We start from the raw sequence: 23903 nt of genomic DNA, 5'->3' as shown, positions 1-23903 counted from the left end.
GCACTAAATCATGCCGGTGTGACGGTGGGACTCAAGAAATACAAAATATTGTCAACAAAGCTTTCATGTGCTGTATAAAATGATTAAAAAACTCTCAAACATCTTAAAATGTGGATTAATCAAATCTGCAGAGAGAATATACTTCGTATGTATACCTTTTTAATTTCTTCCTCCCATGTGCAGAGTTTGTTCAGGGAATATCCAACTGTCACTTGTATTTACTACACCATAGTTACCATCCAGAGATGGTAAGAACAATGTTCGGATACCAGAGTGTCACGTCTCTCACGGATAAAGAGATTACGCTCCAAACATCAATATCCTGCAAGCCTCTCGTATGGGGTAAAGCAGATTTTACCCAAGACAGTATAGCATAGCCTACCTCATTCCCAGAGACTCTCTATACCTTCAGATAATAAGGATACTCTTCCATTTAGGACTAAAAGCATCTGAATGAGATCTCTGTGCATTATGGGAACGAAGAGTACCCTGCATTAGGAAAACGATGACAGTAGCGTCAGTCAAAACTCTTCAGTCTTACCAAGCAGTAAACACATTACCAACTGACTGGGCTATCAATATTATGTGATTCAAGTATTCATACCTCTTGATTTATTCCACATTTTGTTGTTTTACAGCCTGAATTCAAAATGGATTAACTTTGTGTTTAATCTCACCCATCTACACACAATACCCCCATGATGAAGTACATTTTTTGTTGTTGTTGAAATGTTTGCACATTTATTGAAAATGAAATAAATAAATATCTCATTTACATAAGTATTCACACCCAATACTTTGTAGAAGCACCACAGGCAGTGATTACAGCTGTGAGTGTTTCTGGGTGTAACCGTGGGGAGAAGGGGTACTGGACCTTAATAGTCCTGTATTAGTGGGCCGATGTAGAGGTCTGCAGCGGCAGCACGGGCAGAAATGGTATGTGCAGTTTCAGGTTGTTCATTGGTCGTTGATCATTGGTCGTTGATCATTGGTCGTTGATCATTGGTCGTTGATCATTGGTCGTTGATCATTGGTCGTTGATCATTGGTCGTTGATCATTGGTCGTTGATCATTGGTCGTTGATCATTGGTCGTTGATCATTGGTCGTTGATCATTGGTCGTTGATCATTGGTCGTTGTTCATTGGTCGTTGATCATTGGTCGTTGATCATTGGTCGTTGATCATTGGTCGTTGTTCATTGGTCGTTGATCATTGGTCGTTGATCATTGGTCGTTGTTCATTGGTCGTTGTTCATTGGTCGTTGATCATTGGTCGTTGATCATTGGTCGTTGTTCATTGGTCGTTGATCATTGGTCGTTGATCATTGGTCGTTGATCATTGGTCGTTGATCATTGGTCGTTGATCATTGGTCGTTGATCATTGGTCGTTGTTCATTGGTCGTTGTTCATTGGTCGTTGATCATTGGTCGTTGATCATTGGTCGTTGATCATTGGTCGTTGATCATTGGTCGTTGTTCATTGGTCGTTGATCATTGGTCGTTGATCATTGGTCGTTGATCATTGGTCGTTGATCATTGGTCGTTGATCATTGGTCGTTGATCATTGGTCGTTGATCATTGGTCGTTGATCATTGGTCGTTGATCATTGGTCGTTGATCATTGGTCGTTGATCATTGATCATTGGTCGTTGATCATTGGTCGTTGATCATTGGTCGTTGATCATTGGTCGTTGATCATTGGTCGTTGATCATTGGTCGTTGATCATTGGTCGTTGATCATTGGTCGTTGATCATTGGTCGTTGTTCATTGGTCGTTGATCATTGGTCGTTGATCATTGGTCGTTGTTCATTGGTCGTTGTTCATTGGTCGTTGATCATTGGTCGTTGATCATTGGTCGTTGATCATTGGTCGTTGATCATTGGTCGTTGTTCATTGGTCGTTGATCATTGGTCGTTGATCATTGGTCGTTGATCATTGGTCGTTGATCATTGGTCGTTGATCATTGGTCGTTGATCATTGGTCGTTGTTCATTGGTCGTTGTTCATTGGTCGTTGATCATTGGTCGTTGATCATTGGTCGTTGATCATTGGTCGTTGATCATTGGTCGTTGTTCATTGGTCGTTGATCATTGGTCGTTGATCATTGGTCGTTGATCATTGGTCGTTGATCATTGGTCGTTGATCATTGGTCGTTGATCATTGGTCGTTGATCATTGGTCGTTGATCATTGGTCGTTGTTCATTGGTCGTTGATTTGGTCGTTGATCATTGGTCGTTGATCATTGGTCGTTGATCATTGGTCGTTGATCATTGGTCGTTGATCATTGGTCGTTGATCATTGGTCGTTGATCATTGGTCGTTGATCATTGGTCGTTGATCATTGGTCGTTGATCATTGGTCGTTGATCATTGGTCGTTGATCATTGGTCGTTGATCATTGGTCGTTGATCATTGGTCGTTGATCATTGGTCGTTGATCATTGGTCGTTGTTCATTGGTCGTTGATCATTGGTCGTTGATCATTGGTCGTTGATCATTGGTCGTTGTTCATTGGTCGTTGATCATTGGTCGTTGATCATTGGTCGTTGATCATTGGTCGTTGATCATTGGTCGTTGATCATTGGTCGTTGATCATTGGTCGTTGTTCATTGGTCGTTGATCATTGGTCGTTGATCATTGGTCGTTGATCATTGGTCGTTGATCATTGGTCGTTGATCATTGGTCGTTGATCATTGGTCGTTGATCATTGGTCGTTGATCATTGGTCGTTGATCATTGGTCGTTGATCATTGGTCGTTGTTCATTGGTCGTTGATCATTGGTCGTTGTTCATTGGTCGTTGATCATTGGTCGTTGATCATTGGTCGTTGATCATTGGTCGTTGTTCATTGGTCGTTGATCATTGGTCGTTGATCATTGGTCGTTGATCATTGGTCGTTGATCATTGGTCGTTGATCATTGGTCGTTGATCATTGGTCGTTGATCATTGGTCGTTGATCATTGGTCGTTGATCATTGGTCGTTGATCATTGGTCGTTGATCATTGGTCGTTGATCATTGGTCGTTGATCATTGGTCGTTGATCATTGGTCGTTGTTCATTGGTCGTTGATCATTGTTAGATAAGTCTTGCCGTAGATTTTCAAGATGATTTAAGTGTAACTAGGTGACTCACTTCAACATTCAATGTCGTCTTGGTAAGCAACTCCAGTGTAGATTTGGCCTTGAGTTGTAGACTATTGTTCTGCTGAAAGGTGAATTTGTCTCCCAGCATCTGTTGGAAAGCAGACTAAACCAGGTCGTCCGTCTAGGATTGTGCCTGTGCTTAGCTCTATTCCATTTATTTTGATCCTACATTTTTTTATCAGGGATATGTTCTACTATATTGTATATCTATATTGTACTATCATTAGCGTGTTAAAGTCAGTCGCACCAGTCATATTTGAGCGTGATTAACATTTTTCTAATCATTCTCAGTGCTTTATTATTCGATTATACATCATTGAAAAAGACGATGGCTGGTTGTTGTGATGCTGTACTGTAACTGATTTGAGAGAGGTATCAGAGCCAGGGATAGAGAGGTATCAGAGGCAGGGATAAAGAGGTATCAGAGCCAGGGATAGAGAGGTATCAGAGCCAGGGATAGAGAGGTATCAGAGCCAGGGATAGATAGAGAGGTATCAGAGGCAGGGATAAAGAGGTATCAGAGCCAGGGATAGAGAGGTATCAGAGCCAGGGATAGAGAGGTATCAGAGCCAGGGATAGAGAGGTATCAGAGCCAGGGATAGAGAGGTATCAGAGGCAGGGATAGAGAGGTATCAGAGCCAGGGATAGAGAGGTATCAGAGCCAGAGATAGAGAGGTATCAGAGCCAGGGATAAAGAGGTATCAGAGCCAGGGATAGAGAGGTATCAGAGCCAGGGATAGAGAGTTATCAGAGCCAGGGATAGAGAGGTATCAGAGCCAGGGATAAAGAGGTATCAGAGCCAGGGATAGAGAGGTATCAGAGCCAGGGATAAAGAGGTATCAGAGCCGGGGATAAAGAGGTATCAGAGCCAGGGATAGAGAGGTATCAGAGCCAGGGATCGAGAGGTATCAGAGCCAGGGATAGAGAGGTATCAGAGCCAGGGATAGAGAGGTATCAGAGCCAGGGATAGAGAGGTATCAGAGCCAGGGATAGAGAGGTATCAGAGCCAGGGATAGAGAAGTATCAGAGCCAGGGATAGAGAGGTATCAGAGCCAGGGATAAAGAGGTATCAGAGCCAGGGATAGAGAGGTATCAGAGCCAGGGATAAAGAGGTATCAGAGCCAGGGATAGAGAGGTATCAGAGCCAGCGATAGAGAGGTATCAGAGCCACGGATAGAGAGGTATCAGAGCCAGGGATAGAGAGGTATCAGAACCAGGGATAGAGAGGTATCAGAGCCAGGGATAGAGAGGTATCAGAGCCAGGGATAGAGAGGTATCAGAGCCAGGGATACCAAGTTTCCCTGATCAACCTTGCCATTACATTGGTTGATTGGTGCTTGGATGCGCAGAAGTGCAGGCCACGTTCAACTACTATACACGCGACAGGACTATGTCCCAGGTAATTGGTTCATAATTTGCAGTGTTCTCTAGTCGTCATTGGCGTTCTTACTCTATTATATAGATTGAAGAAACATGGGAGGTGGAGAGAGACTCAGCGGGATACTTAACAAAATATCTTGTGGAATAATCTCCTTGTGAAATGTAATTATGGCGTCATAGAAATGGGGATTTAGCGTGTTTAGAAATGCCTAATTATGTATGGTCCTACTGCAAAGCTCAGCAGAAAACGTTGTTGAGAAAAAAACATTTCCCAGATAAACAATAACATGAGTAACAGTCGATGTCAAAGTTAGTTTAGCAGAGCGCTAATTCAAAATATCTGAAAACAAAAATAAAATCCCATAATCCATTGCAATATTACTGAAGAAATAATATTTCTAAATTGTTTCCGTATTTCCTGAATGTCAACGGTAAATTAGAGCATGTTGTGACCCTGGCGTAAAATGATCACCATTGTCACCAAGAGGATGAAACAGTCACACAACACGTTGATGGATCTTGGAAGACACTAAACCTATTTGAAATATGCTCCAACAACGTGTGTGTGTGTGTGTGTGTGTGTGTGTGTGTGTGTGTGTGTGTGTGTGTGTGTGTGTGTGAGAGAGAGAGAAAACCCATTGGCTGGTGAATACTTCCTCTGGGGAATATTTTAATGCATTATCTTATTTTGCCCAATTAGCTTTTTACTCTTCAGTGGGGTAATGTGAGTGTAAGTCCTGGAGCTGATTGAAATGCAGTACCATGGCCAGACTGTTCTCTAGACGGAGCTGAAACCCCTGGGGCTTAAACTTGTCAATCACAGCCTGAGAACACAACCAACTCACTCACTGAGAAGCACTGCTTAAAATAACAGGCAACAGTTAGTCTTTAGCTGGGTGGTAAATGCTGACCATTTCAGGCCAACAATGTGGTCTGAAATGTCTCAATTCAGGAGTATATCCTGTACTATGGAATACAGTATATATATCTATATATATCCTGTACTATGGAATACAGTATATATATCTATATCCTATACTGTAGAACAAATCAATCTATATATATCCTGTACTGTGGAATACAGTATATATATCTAGATATATACTGTACTGTAGAATAAATCAATCTATATATATCCTGTACTGTAGAATAAATCAATCTATATATATCCTGTACTATGGAATACCGTATATATATATATATTTATCCTGTACTGTAGAATAAATCAATCTATATATATATCCTGTACTGTAGAATAAATCAATCTATATATATCCTTTACTATGGAATACAGTATATATATCTATATATATCCTGTTCTGTAGAATAAATCAATATATATATATATATCCTGTACTGTCTAGTGTGTGTATATATACAGTTGAAGTCGGAAGTTTACATACATTTAGGTTGGAGTCATTAAAACTCCTTTTTCAACCACTCCACAAATTTCTTGTTAACAAACTATAGTTCTGGCAAGTTGGTTAGGACATCTACATTCTGTCTCCTATAGATGAACGTACTTTGGTCCAAAAAGTGCAAATCAATCCCAGAACAACAGCAGAGGACCTTGTAAAATGTTGGAGGAAACAGGTACAAAAGTATCTATATCCACAGTAAAACGAGTCCTATATCGACAGAACCTGAAAGGCCGCTCAGCATGGAAGAGGCCACTGCTCAAAAACCACCATAAAAAAAGCCAGACTACAGTTTGCAACTGCACATGGGGACAAAGATCATACTTTTTGGAGAAATGTTCTCTGGTCTGATGAAACAAAAATAGAACTGTTTAGCCATAATGACCATTATTATGTTTGGAGGAAAAAGGGGGAGGCTTGCAAGCCGAAGAAAACCATCCCAACCGTGAAGCACGGGGGTGGCAGCATCATGTTGTGTGGGTGTTTTGCTCCAGGAGGGACTGGTGCACTTCACAAAATAGATGGCTTCATAAGAAAGGAAAATTATATGGATATATTAAAGCAACATCTCATTATGTGCATATGTGCCTTATTCTAAAATGGATTAAAATGCCTCCCCCCTCAATCTACACACAAACACAGTTTTTTAAGTACATTTTTGCAAATGTATTAAAAATAAAAACTGAAATATCATATTTACATAAGTATTCAGATCCTTTATGGAGTACTTTGTCAAAGAAGCTTTGTCAGCTATTGCAGCATTGAGTCTTATTGGGTATGATGCTACAAGCTTGGCACACAGCATGATGCTGCCACCACCATGCTTCATTGTAGGGATGCTATTGGCTAGGTGATGAGCATTGCCTGGTTTCCTCCAGACGTGACACTTGACATTCAGGCCAAAGAGTTCAAATTTGGTTTTATCAGACCAGAAAATCTTGTCTTATAGACCTTTAGGTAACTTTGCAAACTCCAAGTGGGCTGTCAGGCATCTTTTACTGAGGAGTGGCTTCCATCTGGCCACTCTACCATAAAGGCCGGATGTGTGGAATGCTGCAGAAATGGTTGGCCTTCTGGAAGGTTCTCCCATCCCCCCTAAGGAACTCTGGAGCTCTGTCAGATTGACCATAGGGTTCTTGGTCATCTCCCTGACCAAGGCCCTTCTCCCTCGATTGCTCAGTTTGGCCGGGCGGACAGCTCTAGGAGTCTTAGTGGTTCCAAACATCTTCCATTTAAGAATGATGGAGGCTTCTTGGGGACCTTCAATGCTGTCGACATTCAAATTTATAATAAGACTGTAACATAACAAAATGTGGAAAAAGGAAGGGGTCTGAATACTTTCCGAATGCACTGTATACCCTGTACTGTGGAGTATACCCTGTACTGTGTAGTATACCCTGTACTGTGGAGTATACCCTGTACTGTGGAGTATACCCTGTACTGTGGAGTATACCCTGTACTGTGGAGTATACCCTGTACTGTGGAGTATACCCTGTACTGTGGAGTATAACCTGTACTGTGGAGTATACCCTGTACTGTGGAGTATAACCTGTACTGAGCAGTATACCCTGTAGTGTGGAGTATACCCTGTACTGTGGAGTACACCATGTACTGTGGAATACATCCAGTATTGTGGAGTATACCCTATACTGTGGAGTATACCCTGTACTGTGGAGTATACCCTGTACTGTGGAGTGTACCTTGTACTGTGGAGTATATCCTGTACTGTGGAGTATACCCTGTACTGTGGAGTATACCCTGTACTGTGGAGTATAACCTGTACTGTGGAGTATACCCTGTAGTGTGGAGTATACCCTGTGCTGTGGAGTATACCCTGTACTGTGGAGTATACCCTGTACTGTAGAGTATACCCTGTACTGTGGAGTATACCCTGGTCTGTGGAGTATACCCTGTAATGTGGCGTATACCCTGTACTGTGGAGTATACCCTGTACTGTGGAGTATACCCTGTAATGTGGAGTATACCCTGTACTGTAGAGTATACCCTGCACTGTGTAGTATACCCTGTTCTGTGGAGTATACCCTGTAGTGTGGAGTATACCCTGTACTGTGGAGTATACCCTGTACTGTGGAGTATACCCTGTACTGTGGAGTATACCCTGTACTGTAGAGTATACCCTGAACTGTGGAGTATACCCTGGTCTGTGGAGTATAACATGTACTGTGGCGTATATCCGGTATTGTGGAGTATACCCTGTACTGTGGAGTGTACCATGTACTGTGTAGTATATCCGGTATTGTGGAGTATACCCTGTACTGTGGAGTGTACCCTGTACTGTGGAGTATACCCTGTACTGTGGAGTATATCCTGTACTGTGGAGTATACCATGTACTGTGGTATACATCCAGTATTGTGGAGTATACCCTGTACTGTGGAGTATACCCTGTACTGTGGAGTATATCCTGTACTGTGGAGTATATCCTGTACTGTGGAGTATATCCAGTATTGTGGAGTATACCCTGTACTGTGGAGTATACCCTGTACTGTGGAATACATCCGGTACTGTGGAGTATACCCTGTACTGTGGAGTATATCCTGTACTGTGGAGTATACCCTGTACTGTGGAATACATCCGGTACTGTGGAGTATACCCTGTACTGTGGAGTATACCCTGTACTGTGGAGTATATCCTGTACTGTGGAGTATACCCTGTACTGTGGAGTATACCCTGTACTGTAGAGTATATCCTGTACTGTGGAGTATATCCTGTAATGTGGAGTATACCCTGTACTGTGGAGTATACCCTGTACTGTGGAGTATACCCTGTACTGTGGAGTATACCCTGTACTGTGGAGTATACCATGTACTGTGGAGTATATCCGGTATTGTGGAGGATATCCGGTATTGTAGAGTATATCCTGTACTGTGGAGTATATCCTGTAATGTGGAGTATACCCTGTACTGTGGAGTATACCCTGTACTGTGGAGTATACCCTGTACTGTGGAGTATACCCTGTACTGTGGAGTATACCATGTACTGTGGAGTATATCCGGTATTGTGGAGGATATCCGGTATTGTGGAGTGTACCCTGTACTGTGGATTATACCATGTACTGTGGAGTATACCCTGTTCTGTGGAATATATCCGGTATTGTGGAGTATACCCTGTTCTGTGGAGTATACCCTGTACTGTGGAGTATATCATGTACTGTGGAGTATACCCTGTACTGTGGAGTACATCCTGTACTTTGAGTATACCCTGTACTGTGGAGTATATCCTGTACTGTGGAGTATATCCTGTACTGTGGAGTATATCCGGTATTTGTGGAGTATACCCTGTACTGTGGAGTATATCCTGTACTGTGGAGTATATCCTGTACTGTGGAGTATACCCTGTACTCTGGAGTATACCCTGTACTGTGGAGTATATCCTGTACTGTGGAGAATACCCTGTACTGTGGAGTATACCCTGTACTGTGGAGTATACCCTGGTCTGTGGAGTATACCCTGTACTGTGGAGTATACCCTGTACTGTGGAGTATAACCTGTACTGTGCAGTATACCCTGTACTGTGGAGTATACCCTGTACTGTGGAGTATATCCTGTACTGTGGAGTATATCCTGTACTGTGGAGTATACCCTGTACTGTGGAGTACTCCCGGTATTGTGGGTGTTCTGGGGGATATGAGGACCAGTGGACTTGTGCACCACATACTGTACAGTAGCTGAAAACATTGTCTTGGCCCGAAGATGCCTGCGTTATGAGCTAACACACTGCCAATTCAATTATCATTTGCGGAGTGATTTTATGTTGGAACCACGATACACGGGCCACGATACACGAGCCACGATACACGGGCCACATGCTATGCCGTATTGGAACTCCCATTATTTAAAATGTTCTGGTGCGTTAGTTCACAGCATATCTGTTCAAATTCATTGAAAATACTGTCAACTGCACTCAGTATGAGCAGTCTTCTGAAAGTGTGAACTTTACAGCATCGCATGACAAAGTGAGCAAGTGGCAGTCGGTGACATTTAAGATCAGGGAGGATGACCATTTTTGTAAAAAATATAAATAAAATATGAGCATGGCCTTTATTTCTATTACAGCATATTTGATGACTGTCAATCATATTCCATTCACCCAGTTCAATTTAATAGAGATAGGTTTAGGCTACTACATGATACTTTAATTTTCCCTATACCCATCATGAGGTTGCTACAAACTAGCCTATGAATGAAAGTTTACAACATAGGTGCACAGGTAGAGAGAATGTTGAGTAATCAATGTGACAGACAGTGACACATTCAATACCGCCTTGCACACTCATGCCTGCATCTAGCTGATCTGTAATCAATAGTCCGACAGTTGCAAATTAGAGTTTCTATTGGACAAATTCAGGTATGTTTATCCCCATTTTACACTGTTTGCTTCCGTTTAAGAAAAGTTTTTCAACAGAATCTGTAAAAAGAATACACCCATGATCACTTTGCTCATTGTATATTTAATTACTTCTTGCAACTTTCTATGTGCTCTCTTCCTCTCACCTTTTCCATTCACTTGTGGACTTCAGTGCACAACATATCAGCTGTCTGTGACCAAGTCAAACCTTCATATCATGACCCCTAACCGCTACAAACAGCCTTCATTGTTGTCATAGTCAACATACTAGATCTAACGTGTTAGTAAACCCACTACAATCACGCAGTACAGTGTACAGTCAGAAAGCAGTTTAGTATTTACACCGGTGGGTCCCGGTGGCAGTAAATTAATAAAACCTTAAGTTTACCTTGACTTGGAAGAGTTCCAGTGTTGGATAGCCATAGCCAGCTAGCTAACATAGCATCCCTCTCTGTTGGATAGCCATAGCCAGCTAGCTAACATAGCATCCCTCTCTGTTGGATAGCCATAGCCAGCTAGCTAACATAGCATCCCTCTCTGTTGGATAGCCATAGCCAGCTAGCTAACATAGCATCCCTCTCTGTTTGATAGCCATAGCCAGCTAGCTAACATAGCATCCCTCTCTGTTGGATAGCCATAGCCAGCTAGCTAACATAGCATCCCTCTCTGTAGGATAGCCATAGCCAGCTAGCTAACATAGCATCCCTCTCTGTTGGATAGCCATAGCCAGCTAGCTAACATATCATCCCTCTCTGTTTGAGCCGGGTGTTTGAGTAGGCTAAACTAGCTAGCTGCATTCGCTAGCCTAGTAAAAGTGAAAGTTTATAAAAAATAACACCAAATATAGCTAGATCTCTCTCTCTCTCTCTAACTCGATCCCTCTTACTTCTTAATTTTGGTAGAAATTAAGTTGTATAAAACTGTGAAACTATTGTCTTTCTCTCTGAGTCTACTACTCACCACATTTTATGCACTGCAGTGCTAGTTAGCTGTAGCTTATGCATTCAGTAACAGATTCGTTCCACCAATCCTATGATTGGGTGGACAACATGTCAGTTCATGTCACCTCCACTGCTTTATAGTATACTGAATTGGGCCTCTTATGTGGGTGGTGTGACAGCCAAGTACAGAGTTGTGTCTAGATCAGGGTTGTCAATATCAGGGTTGTGTCTCTCTATATCAGGGTTGTCAATATCAGGGTTGTGTCTCTCTATATCAGGGTTGTCAATATCAGGGTTGTGTCTCTCTATATCAGGATTGTCAATATCAGGGTTGTGTCTCTCTAGATCAGGGTTGTGTTTCTCTATATCTCTATTTCTCTATATCCTCAGATTCAGGACAGGCAAGGGGGGGAAAGCAGGAGGGTGAGAATAAGAGAGGCTGGGAAAAGCAGGAGCTGAGACACAAAAACACTGGTTGACTTGACAAACGAAATTAACTGGCAACAGACAAACAGAGAACGCAGGTATAAATACATAGGGGATAATGGGGAATATGGGCGACACCTGGAGGGGGGTGGAGACAATCACGAAGACAGGTGAAACAGATCAGGGTGTGACAATATCAGGGTTGTGTCTATCTCTATATCAGGGTTGTCTACCTATCTAGGTTGTCTATATCTGGGTGTCTGCTATGGCCTGTGTGTGTTTATTTTATTATTTTTGTTGATTAGGATCCCCATTAGATTTTGCAGAAGCAGCTGCTACTCTTCCTGGGGTCCACAAAAAAAACACAAAACATGACAAGTAACTAAAACCTCATACACTGATAGTCAAGGACAGTCACACATATTTAAAATAAAATATGCAAAAAATACAATTAACCAAAGAAGCTTATAACAATAATAGTACAAACAATACATCTAAAAAAAATGGTGTGTGTTTGGGTGTGTCTGTGTCCTTGTAGTGGTCTGGGTGTAGCTGGTGTAGAGGAGTCAGGCGCAGGACAGCAGAGATGAGTAACACAAGTAACTTTACTCAAATGTTCCAATAACATGTCGTAATACCGAGCCCACGATAACGGACCGAACATACATAAAACAATCACGCACAAAAACCATGGGGAAAACAGAGGGTTAAATAATGAACATGTAATTGGGGAATTGAAACCAGGTGTGTAAAACAAAGACAAAACAAATGGAAAATGAAAAGTGGATTGGCGATGGCTAGATGGCCGGTGACGTCGACCGCCGAACGGCGCCTGAACAAGTAGAGGGACAGAGTTCGGCGGAAATCGTGACTGTCCCCTTATAGTCCTGCTGTTTGCTTGAGTAATTGGAGATGGATGGGAGTTCCATGTAATCATGGCTCTGAATAATACTGTGCTTTGCCGTGAATTCGTTTTGGATTTGGGGACTGTGAAGAGACCCCCGATGGCATGTCTTGTGGTTTATATTTGGGGTGTCTCTGCTGAATATTATTTGATTATGCAGACAATCTGGAATTTTCATCGCAGTAATATTCATGAAAACTAGAAGAGAAGCAATATCTCCTCAACCCTCAACCAGGAAGGATTGGCATTCATGTTGTTGATGTTAGTTCTGTATGTGCGTGTCTCTCTCTTTCTCTCTCTCTCTCTCTGCTGCGAAAACTAAAAGAGATCGTGTCAACTGGGGTGAACATGAAAGATGGCCCTCGACCAGCGGCGTTTGAGCCATGTATTTGATCCTTTCACATGATCGTCATATAAACACATGAGACTCAAATTAGACTCTGTTTTTTTTCCTCCCTTTCAGATTCCTCTGACGCTGACGGGCCCTGCCCAGTTGGCGAAGGTTGAAAGACTACAAAAAGGGGTGTAGCTTAATGCTACACAGCGGTCAGCTAGTTAAGTAAGTGGAAAAGCAGACAGTCTTGCAGTTACACACACATGCACACCAACACACAGTCTCGCTGTCACAGATCACAGATCACAGAGATGACAAGGAGAGGGGACAGTAAATAAAAAATAAAAATGTATGTCATTAAAAGAGTAAAAGAGCTGGAGGGAGCGTGGGCTAGATAAGGGCATTGTGTGGCACTCTGCTCCACTGGGCACGGAGCTGGCAGCTGTAGCACAGAGTTACTGATAGCATGCCATCCCTGTCCCTGGCCTGAAAGAGAGGAGGTGTCCCTAGCCTGAGAGAGAGGAGGTGTCCCTGGCCTGAGAGAGAGGAGGTGTCCCTGGCCTGAGAGAGAGGAGGTGTCCCTGGCCTGAAAGAGAGGAGGTGTCCCTGGCCTGAGAGAGAGGAGGTGTCCCTAGCCTGAGAGAGAGGAGGTGTCCCTGGCCTGAGAGAGAGGAGGTGTCCCTAGCCTGAGAGATAAGAGGTGTCTCTGGCCTGAAAGAGAGAGGAGGTGTCCCTGGCCTGAAAGAGAGAGGAGGTGTCCCTGGCCTGAAAGAGAGAGAGATGTCCCTGGCTTGAGAGGAGGTGCTTATTCCAAACACGAAGCAAATCACTCAAGGCATGTGTGTGTGTGTGTGTGTGTGTGTGTGTGTGTGTGTGTGTGTGTGTGTGTGTGTGTGTGTGTGTGTGTGTGTGCGTGCGTGCGTGCGTGCGTGTGTGTGTGTGTGTGTGCAGCCAGACACACCACACTGTTGCTGTCATCATGATGTAACACATTCTTGTCCACATCGAGACTCCATCCTAATTTGGGTACAAACTCTTTTGTTCTGATCCGCGAGAGAAGAATGCCACACGTTATACCCCTGTCCTCTCTGCTAGTTGCAGGCAGGGGTGGACTGGAACTTGAAATCAGACCTGGCATTTCTAACTAAGGCTGTGACAGTCATACAATTTTGTCTGTCAGTTATTCTCATGGAAAAAGACTGCCGGTCTGACAGTAATTTACCGTTAATTAACACAAACATGCTTAGCATCTCCGGGCCTCCACGCGTACAAGCCTTTGGAACATCTACATTTAAAAAGTATAATAAATCAACGTAATATTATTTTTAGGCAGGTATAAAGAAGCATTATGATATGAAGAAAAAGTATTTCAGAAGAACAGAATATGAGTTGGTCTACTGTCTTTTTTCTAGCTATGCTCCATGCCATAGGCTGTTGGTTAATTCATTTAGCAGACAAAGTATGCTTAGAATCCCGTGCCATTATTTTATATTATATGATTTTATAATAAGAAGAATATAATTGAACTTAGCTGAATAAAACATAAAATATATTTTTCCCATTCCGCAGCCACACTGCACATGAAGTGGTTATGTTGAGCGTACAAGTGGTTATTTGAAACAGATCGATTTAGAGTTATTTGGCAACTTTACTTGTGAATGATTCAAACCTTTAGAATGTCTTTGAAATCAGAACGTGAATGGGCTGCATAATGCGACTATAGACTATTGTTGGTTGCTCTGTTCCTTGCCTCATGCTGCTGTTCTCTCATCAATTGATCATATTGTTCACCAATCAGACTATTCTCAATTAAATCTTGTCTTTAGTAATATGTAAAAATCCGTTTTTGATTTAGAATGGCCCGTTATCAAATGTGCAGAAACAGGAACAGGAACAGGAGCAGGAACAGGAACAGGAACAGGAACAGAAACAGAAACAGAAACAGAAACAGGAACAGGAGCAGGAACAGGAACAGGAACAGGAGCAGGAACAGGAACAGGATCAGGAACAGGAGCAGGAGCAGGAACAGGAACAGGAACAGGAACAGGAACAGGAGCAGGAACAGGAGCAGTAACAGGAGCAGGAACAGGAACAGGAGCAGGAGCAGGAACAGGAACAGGAGCAGGAACAGGAACAGGAACAGGATCAGGAACAGGAGCAGGAGCAGGAGCAGGAACAGGAGCAGGAACAGGAACAGGAACAGGATCAGGAGCAGGAACAGGAACAGGAACAGGAGCAGGAACAGGAACAGGAGCAGGAACAGGAACAGGAACAGGAACAGGAGCAGGAACAGGAACAGGAACAGGAGCAGGAGCAGGAACAGGAACAGGAGCAGGAGCAGGAACAGGAACAGGAACAGGATCAGGAACAGGAGCAGGAGCAGGATCAGGAACAGGAACAGGAACAGGAACAGGAGCGGGAACGGGAACAGGAACAGGAACAGGAACAGGAGCAGGAACAGGAACAGGAGCAGGAGCAGGAGCAGGAACAGGAACAGGAGCAGGAGCAGGAACAGGAACAGGAACAGGAACAGGAACAGAAGCAGGAACAGGAGCAGGAGCAGGAACAGGAACAGGAACAGGAACAGAAACAGAAACAGAAACAGAAACAGAAACAGAAACAGGAGCAGGAGCAGGAGCAGGAGCAGGAACAGGAACAGGGGGCAAAAGACATACCATCTGTACGCACTCCAATAGGGAGGCCGCTTTCCTGAACTCACTAAAAGTGGCAGAAATAAAATATCTTCTGAAAAAGCCAATCCTATCGGCCCATATCGAGTCTCCCATTCCACTGATTATTTCTATAGTGTTGTAACGATGGGTAACGATGTGCAAATAGTTAAAGTACAAAAGGGAAAATAAATAAACATGAATTTGGATTGCATTTACAATGGTGTTTGTTCTTCACTGGTTGCCCTTTTCTCGTGGCAACAGGTCACAAATCTTGCTGCTGTGATGTCGCACTGTGGTATTTCACCCAATAGATATGGGAGTTTATCAAAATTGGATTTGTTTTTCTAATTCTTCGTGGGTCTATGTAATCTGAGGGAAATGTGTCTCTCTAATATGGTCATACATTGGGCAGGAGGTTAGGAAGTGCAGCTCAATTTCCACCTCATTTTGTGGGCAGTGAGCACATAGCCTGTCTTCTCTTGAGAGCCAGGTCTGCCTCAATAGCAAGGCTCTGCTCACTATGTCTGCACATAGTCAAAGATTTCCTTAAGTTTGTGTCAGTCACAGTGGTCTCAGGTATTCTGCCTGTGTACTGTGTACTCTCTGTTTAGGGCCAAATAGCATTCTAGTTTGCTATTTATTTCTTAATTATTTCCAATGTGTCAAGTAATTATCTTTTTGTTTTCTGATGATTTGGTTGGGTCTGTTTGTGTTTGTGAACTTTGTGAAGCTTGCATAGGGGACTCTTCTCCATGTTTATCTCTCTGTAGATGATGGCTTTGTTATGGAAGGTTTGGGAATCAATTCCTTTTACTTGGTTGTAGAATTTAACAACTTTTTCTGGATTTAGATAATTAGTATCGGCCTAATTCTGCACTGCATGCGTTATTTGGTGTTTTACATTGTACACAGAGGATATTTTTTGCAGAATTCTGCATGCAGTGGGAAATTAGTTCTTTAAATGATTCAATTATTTTTAGCCAGATCCTAATTGGTAAGTCAAATTGTATGTTCCTTTTGATGGCATAGAAGGCCTTTCTTGCCTTGTCTCTCAGCTCGTTCACAGCTTTATGGAAGTTACCAGTGGCGCTGATGTTTAGGCAGAGGTATAGTTTTTTGTGTGCTCTGGGGCAACGGTGTCTAGATGGAATTTGTATTTGTGGTCCTGGCAATCTCTCTCTCTCGCTCTCTCTCTCTCTCTCTCTCTGTCTCTCTCGCTCTCTCTCTCTCTCTCTCTTTCTCTCTCTCTCTTTCTTTCTCACTGTCTCTCTCTGGACTGTGTAATGACTTCCAGAGAGGATTTTTTTTGTTTAATTATCTTTTTATTATAATGTTTTTTTTAAATTTTAACAGAGGTTACATAGACAACCAAACCAACCAAACCAACATGCACCACACTATGTACAATAAAAGTAATAAGGATACAGCAAAACATTATACAAAAAGGCACTCAGAAAATGGAGAAAATGAAGATACAAACATCACAATTATAAAATGGGTCATTTATGAGAGGTTTTCTACATAGGACCACAATGGAGATCAGATTTACCTAAATGTATCAAACTCCTGTCAAATTTAAGTCTCTCTAGGGGTAGAATGGTAGAAGTTTGAGAGAGACTAATTCTCGCAGATAGTACATTACTTCAGGTGTGGACCATAATAACAATATGCATTTTTTGGCAAAGTAAACACTGGTAGTGAACAGACGTTCAGAGTCAGGGTCAAACACCGACGTTACAAAAGTAGAGCAACTATACATTGAAAATGGATGTGTAAATGTGATGTCCTCTTTTAACAAGCCACACTGTCTTTGAAAGCTACTGTTTGTCTTCCTCAATGTTGGCTTCATTAAATTCGCTACATGTTTTTGTTGTTGACATATTGGTACATTTCTACTAAGTCTTTTCCACTTGAAAGATGATTGGGGGTGGCAGGTAGCCTGGCGGCTAGAGCTGTTGGGCCAGTAACCGAAAGGTTGCTGGATCAAATCCCCGAGCTGACAAGGTAAAAAAAATCTCTCGTTCTGCCTCAGAACAAGGCAGCTAACCCACTGTTCCCCGGTAGGCTGCCATTGTCTATAAGAATTTGTTCTTAACTGACTTGCCTAGTTAGATCATAAATAAATAGAATGATGAACCAGCACAGAGAGATTCTAAAGCTGAAATGAATACATTTAGGACTATGGGTTTAACCTAATGGCTCCCAAGAGGATATTTGAAAAATCATATTTAATTCTACTCATCTCTCTATCATAGTGAAGTTGAGTTACGTTGTTTCCTGACACACTATATTTGCGTATTTTAATTGCCAAGCTCTGTAAATATTAATGTCACATTACTGTTTACTCAACTTAGGTCTGATTCTTTTATGGGTAGGTAAGTGAGGACTGATCATAGTAAATGTGCATGTCCAAACGTACATTTTAAATGACTGAATATTGATTAATTGATCTCCATGGTTTATGATGGTGGTTTAACCTATTTACAGTACCAGTCAAAAGTTTGGACACACCTACTCATTCAAGAGTTTTTCAAAATGTTTTTACTTTTTTTCTACAATTTTCTAGAATAATGGTGAAGAAATCAAAACTATGAAAGAGACAATGCCAAGTGTGTGCAAAGCTGTCATAAAGGCAAAGGGTGGCTACTTTGAAAAATCTCAAAAAGAAAGTATATTTTGATTTGTTTAACACTTCTTTGGTGACTACGTGATTCCATACGTGTTATTTCCTTGTATTGATGTCTTCACTATTATTCTATAATGTAGAAAATAGTCCAAATAAAATATTTTGCCTGGTACTGTATGTTGTTTAATATAGTGTGTTGTCAACAATTCAATCACATTTCTCACCAAATTAACTCTTTTTAATAAAAAAATATTCTTAGTCCACCGTACTTTTTACTGATATATCAACGGTCTCTTTGAGCAAAGATTTACAAAATGATTGCTTTTGATCCTTTTTATATTTTCCTTCTCATCAAGGTCGAGAGACTAGCAGGAATGGTGCAATGTTAAACCCTTTTACACAGTTAGATATGTATTTCTCTACTAGCAGGAATGGTGCAATGTTAAACCCTTTTACACAGTTAGATATGTATTTCTCTACTAGCAGGAATGGTGCAATGTTAAACCCTTTTACACAGTTAGATATGTATTTCTCTACTAGCAGGAATGGTGCAATGTTAAACCCTTTTACACAGTTAGATATGTATTTCTCTACTAGCAGGAATGGTGCAATGTTAAACCCTTTTACACAGTTAGATATGTATTTCTCTACTAGCAGGAATGGTGCAATGTTAAACCCTTTTACACAGTTAGATATGTATTTCTCTACTAGCAGGAATGGTGCAATGTTAAACCCTTTTACACAGTTAGATATGTATTTCTCTACTAGCAGGAATGGTGCAATGTTAAACCCTTTTACACAGTTAGATATGTATTTCTCTACTAGCAGGAATGGTGCAATGTTAAACCCTTTTACACAGTTAGATATGTATTTCTCTACTAGCAGGAATGGTGCAATGTTAAACCCTTTTACACAGTTAGATATGTATTTCTCTACTAGCAGGAATGGTGCAATGTTAAACCCTTTTACACAGTTAGATATGTATTTCTCTACTAGCAGGAATGGTGCAATGTTAAACCCTTTTACACAGTTAGATATGTATTTCTCTACTAGCAGGAATGGTGCAATGTTAAACCCTTTTACACAGTTAGATATGTATTTCTCTACTAGCAGGAATGGTGCAATGTTAAACCCTTTTACACAGTTAGATATGTATTTCTCTACTAGCAGGAATGGTGCAATGTTAAACCCTTTTACACAGTTAGATATGTATTTCTCTACTAGCAGGAATGGTGCAATGTTAAACCCTTTTACACAGTTAGATATGTATTTCTCTACTAGCAGGAATGGTGCAATGTTAAACCCTTTTACACAGTTAGATATGTATTTCTCTACTAGCAGGAATGGTGCAATGTTAAACCCTTTTACACAGTTAGATATGTATTTCTCTACTAGCAGGAATGGTGCAATGTTAAACCCTTTTACACAGTTAGATATGTATTTCTCTACTAGCAGGAATGGTGCAATGTTAAACCCTTTTACACAGTTAGATATGTATTTCTCTACTAGCAGGAATGGTGCAATGTTAAACCCTTTTACACAGTTAGATATGTATTTCTCTACTAGCAGGAATGGTGCAATGTTAAACCCTTTTACACAGTTAGATATGTATTTCTCTACTAGCAGGAATGGTGCAATGTTAAACCCTTTTACACAGTTAGATATGTATTTCTCTACTAGCAGGAATGGTGCAATGTTAAACCCTTTTACACAGTTAGATATGTATTTCTCTACTAGCAGGAATGGTGCAATGTTAGATATGTATTTCTCTACTAGCAGGAATGGTGCAATGTTAAACCCTTTTACACAGTTAGATATGTATTTCTCTACTAGCAGGAATGGTGCAATATTAAACCCTTTTACACAGTTAGATATGTATTTCTCTACTAGCAGGAATGGTGCAATGTTAAACCCTTTTACACAGTTAGATATGTATTTCTCTACTAGCAGGAATGGTGCAATGTTAATCCCTCACCAGCTGAATTCCTGCCTTTTATCCCACATGGGGACTGATTTTCAGTTTTCTCACAGCCCTCTGAGTGGGCAACGTTAGAGTGCCACAACACAGAAGTGTAGCAACCCAACAGGATACAAATGATGTTCATTGATACAGGAGGGCTGGGGGAGTTTGTTTATTTTTTTCATATCCACTTCTAAATTAAATTATCAAAAGATGCTCTACCAGCTGGTTGAGAATCAGGTTAAAGGGGTTAATCATTTGATCTGGCCCAGTCAATAAAATAATACTTTGCCGACTATGTTTTGATTTCAAACTGTCCCAGACCTTTGTAAGTGTTAGTGATAAATTATTTAAGTTGATCTCAAATCATTTCAGAATTCATCAATGTTCAAAAAAGAGTAGGCCAAACAATCTGTTTCAAAGAGTATCGTACTCTAGTTAAAACCACTGTGGTTGTGTTTCATTTTGAGCGGAGTCGAGACAATGGGGCTGTCCCTGCAAAGGTCAAAGGTGATTGGAATCCTTTGCACCCCCCCCCCCCCCACCCCCCACCCCCCACCCTCACCCCATCCATACAAACATACACCCCTATGCACACAAGGACACACAAAGACACACACACACACACAAACCAACCCCCGGCTACCCCTCCTTGTCCCCCCTCCCTCCCCATCCTCCTGTCGCTCCACTTTCAGACATGTATGTTGTGGGCTTGCCGTATTGGAGCTGGCCTGGCAGGATAATTGCCTGTTAAAGTGTTTTTAAAGCAGGTGCAGGTCGGCCTCTGCTACCAGATCGTTTGGCCCCTTTCCCCACTACCCTCTCTCCAGGTCTGAATGGAACCTCTGTTCACACACAGGCCACTGCTTTGAAAATAAACCGCCTGCAAAATATTCCAGTTTTTTATTTTTCATAGGTGTGTGCTGAGAATTAGAGTCAGGAAGTGACCTGCCACCGCCGTCATTTTCTCCTGTAAGTCATTACCGTTACAAATACTGGGACTCGCTCGCTGCTTTAAAACTTCACAATAATATCACCACTAATACCAACCAGTTGAGAAGTTTTTTTTACTTGTCTGACTAATCCGAGTGAGGTCAAAACAATAGTGCCTCTCTCACTGCTCAGCTCTATAATGTCTCTATGATATGTCAACCTTACAGCTGGTCTGTCATGCAAAGAAACCATTACATGGTATATGAAGACATAATAATGTAATGTTTAGTTCCATGTATTCCATTTAATCACTGTAAATCTAAAATAAAGTTATCTGAAATGCGCCTCACGTGGAAAGTCATGTCAGGTTTCACAGTGCAATCTGTCTTTTCTAGACATCTCTTGTCCAACAAGAAGCAGGTTTACAGCTAAACGTGTAACAAGATAATAAAATAAAAAAACAAGATAAAAGACTGTTTAGTAATTATTACTACACTACTACAATTTTAAACACGTTAATGGGCACAATTATACAGAGGTCGTAGTAAGTTTGTTAACTTCAATGTTGTTGTTGAATATTTTCTCCACCATCCTACTCTATAGCATAATGTCCTGTTGACTAGTCTTTAAAGACTAAAACATGTTTGCTTTGTCTCAACTTATAATTGGACAGGTTTAATGTGTTTTTGGCTAAGACAACATTTTGTTCTGCTTATCGTTCAGTCATCTTCCTTCAGGATTTCATTCCATTCCATCCCTATATTTATGTTTTTTTTTTAGCTTTTAATTTGTGATTGTAAACAGCATTGACGTAGTCTTTGATGGGTTGTCCAGACTTGAAGAGCTGCTCTCTGTAAAGAGATTCTGGTTTGGTGACCAGACTGTGATTATGTTGTCAAACACCATCCCAGAAACAGACGTAACACATCCAGTCCGTTTACTTCCCCTGTCATTTACAACAACATTGAACACCATTTGATTGATAATGTAATGACCTATTTTGATGAATGTTCCACTAATGTTATGAAACCACTTTTTTTTCTCTTTTGGAAATTCAAGAAGCTGCACTTTAGTTAAAATGTTAAAATGTTAAAATGTAAAAAACTGTTAATAATTAGTATTTATTTATTTAGTAAAAAAGAAAATCAGAAGTTATATCTAAGTTATTTTGCTGTTGGAGACACCAACAAACATTCCATGGCATATATATATATGTATATGTATGTGTAGCCTCTATGTAGTTCTATGTAGCCTCTATGTAGCCTCTATGTAGCCTCCATGGTCTATGTAGCTGTTTAAATGGATCTGTTTTACACTGGATTCCATTGTTCTGCTGCAACTCCTCACAATAACTTCATGCTGTTTATTTACAATGTGCAACCGGCGTTTTCCGTGCAAACGGGATGAGAGCACGCAGTTAATTCAGCCCAAGGAGCTCGTTTAACATAAACAATCTTTGATGTGCTCACGCTGGAGTGAGCCGGTTTACCATAGGATTAGGCTTGGGGGTGTGTACAGTAAATTATTTACATTGTTATGCATTATTAATTACCATATTTACTGTTATGTAGTTATTCTATTGCTGTGATATGAATAATCTACTTTACATATGAATCAATGGCCTGAAATAAAATAATGAATAGTTAATAAGGTCATGAATAGTTAAAATAGCTATTGTTCTTTTTGTTTCTCACTACAAAGCCATATGTCTTTTTTGTAGGTTGTGAACTGGGTTGTTAAATTGTATGGTAGTAGCTAGCGGTGTTGCTAACTCCTTAAACCAACCACTTGCTGTATGACATGCCACCACCACAAATAAATAATGCAACATACACACAAAATGATATTGTCCATGTCTGTTTAAATTGAGTTTAAACTATCACCGTTTTAAAATGCACCATACTTCCTTCATGCTTTGTTACAAATACATGAATAAAACGTACTGTGTACTGTGTATTGTATATTGTGAATTGTGTTATGAGAAAGGTGCCTTTTGATGATATGTTGTCTCACTTTCAGAATATTTACTACAAAATATCCAGTGGTATAAAGTACTTAAGTAAAAATACTTTAAAGTACTACTTAAGTCTTTTTTTGTGTATCTGTACTTTACTTTACGATTTATATTGTTGACAACTTGTACTTATACTTGTACTACATTCCTTAAGAAAATATTGTACTTTATACTGATCATGAGAAACAGGATGCACTTGAGCTCAATTTCGAGTCTCATAGCAAAGGGTCTGAAAACTTATGTAAATAAGGTATTTCTGTTTTTATGTCTAATACATTTGCAAACATGTCTTAAAATCTGTTTTTGCTTTGTCATTCTGGGGTATTGAACTCAGGTACATCCTGTTTCCATTGATCATCCTTGAGATGTTTCTACAACTTGATTGGAGTCCACCTGTGGTAAATTCAACTGATTGGACATGATTTGGAAAGGCACACACCTGTCTATATAAGGTCCCACAGTTGACAGTCTATGTCAGAGCAAAAAACAAGCATTGAGGTCAAAGAAATAGTCCGTAGAGCTCCGAAACAGGATTGTGTCGAGGCACAGCTGGTATGAAAACATTTCTGAGCATTGAAGGTCCTCAAGAAGACAGTGGCCTCCATCATTTTTGAATGGAAGAAGTTTGGAACCACCAGACTCATCCTAGAGCTGGCCATCCGGCCAAACTGAGCAATCGGGGGAGAAGGACCTTGGTCAGGGAGGTGACCAAGAACCTGATGGTCACTCTGAAAGAGCTCCAGAGTTCCTCTGTGGAGAAGGGAGAACCTTCCAGAAGGACAACCATTTCTGC

Source organism: Oncorhynchus clarkii, chromosome 18, assembly GCF_045791955.1.
Source record: "Oncorhynchus clarkii lewisi isolate Uvic-CL-2024 chromosome 18, UVic_Ocla_1.0, whole genome shotgun sequence".
NCBI lineage: Eukaryota > Metazoa > Chordata > Actinopteri > Salmoniformes > Salmonidae > Oncorhynchus > Oncorhynchus clarkii.
Note: the sequence above shows the minus strand (reverse complement) of the source record.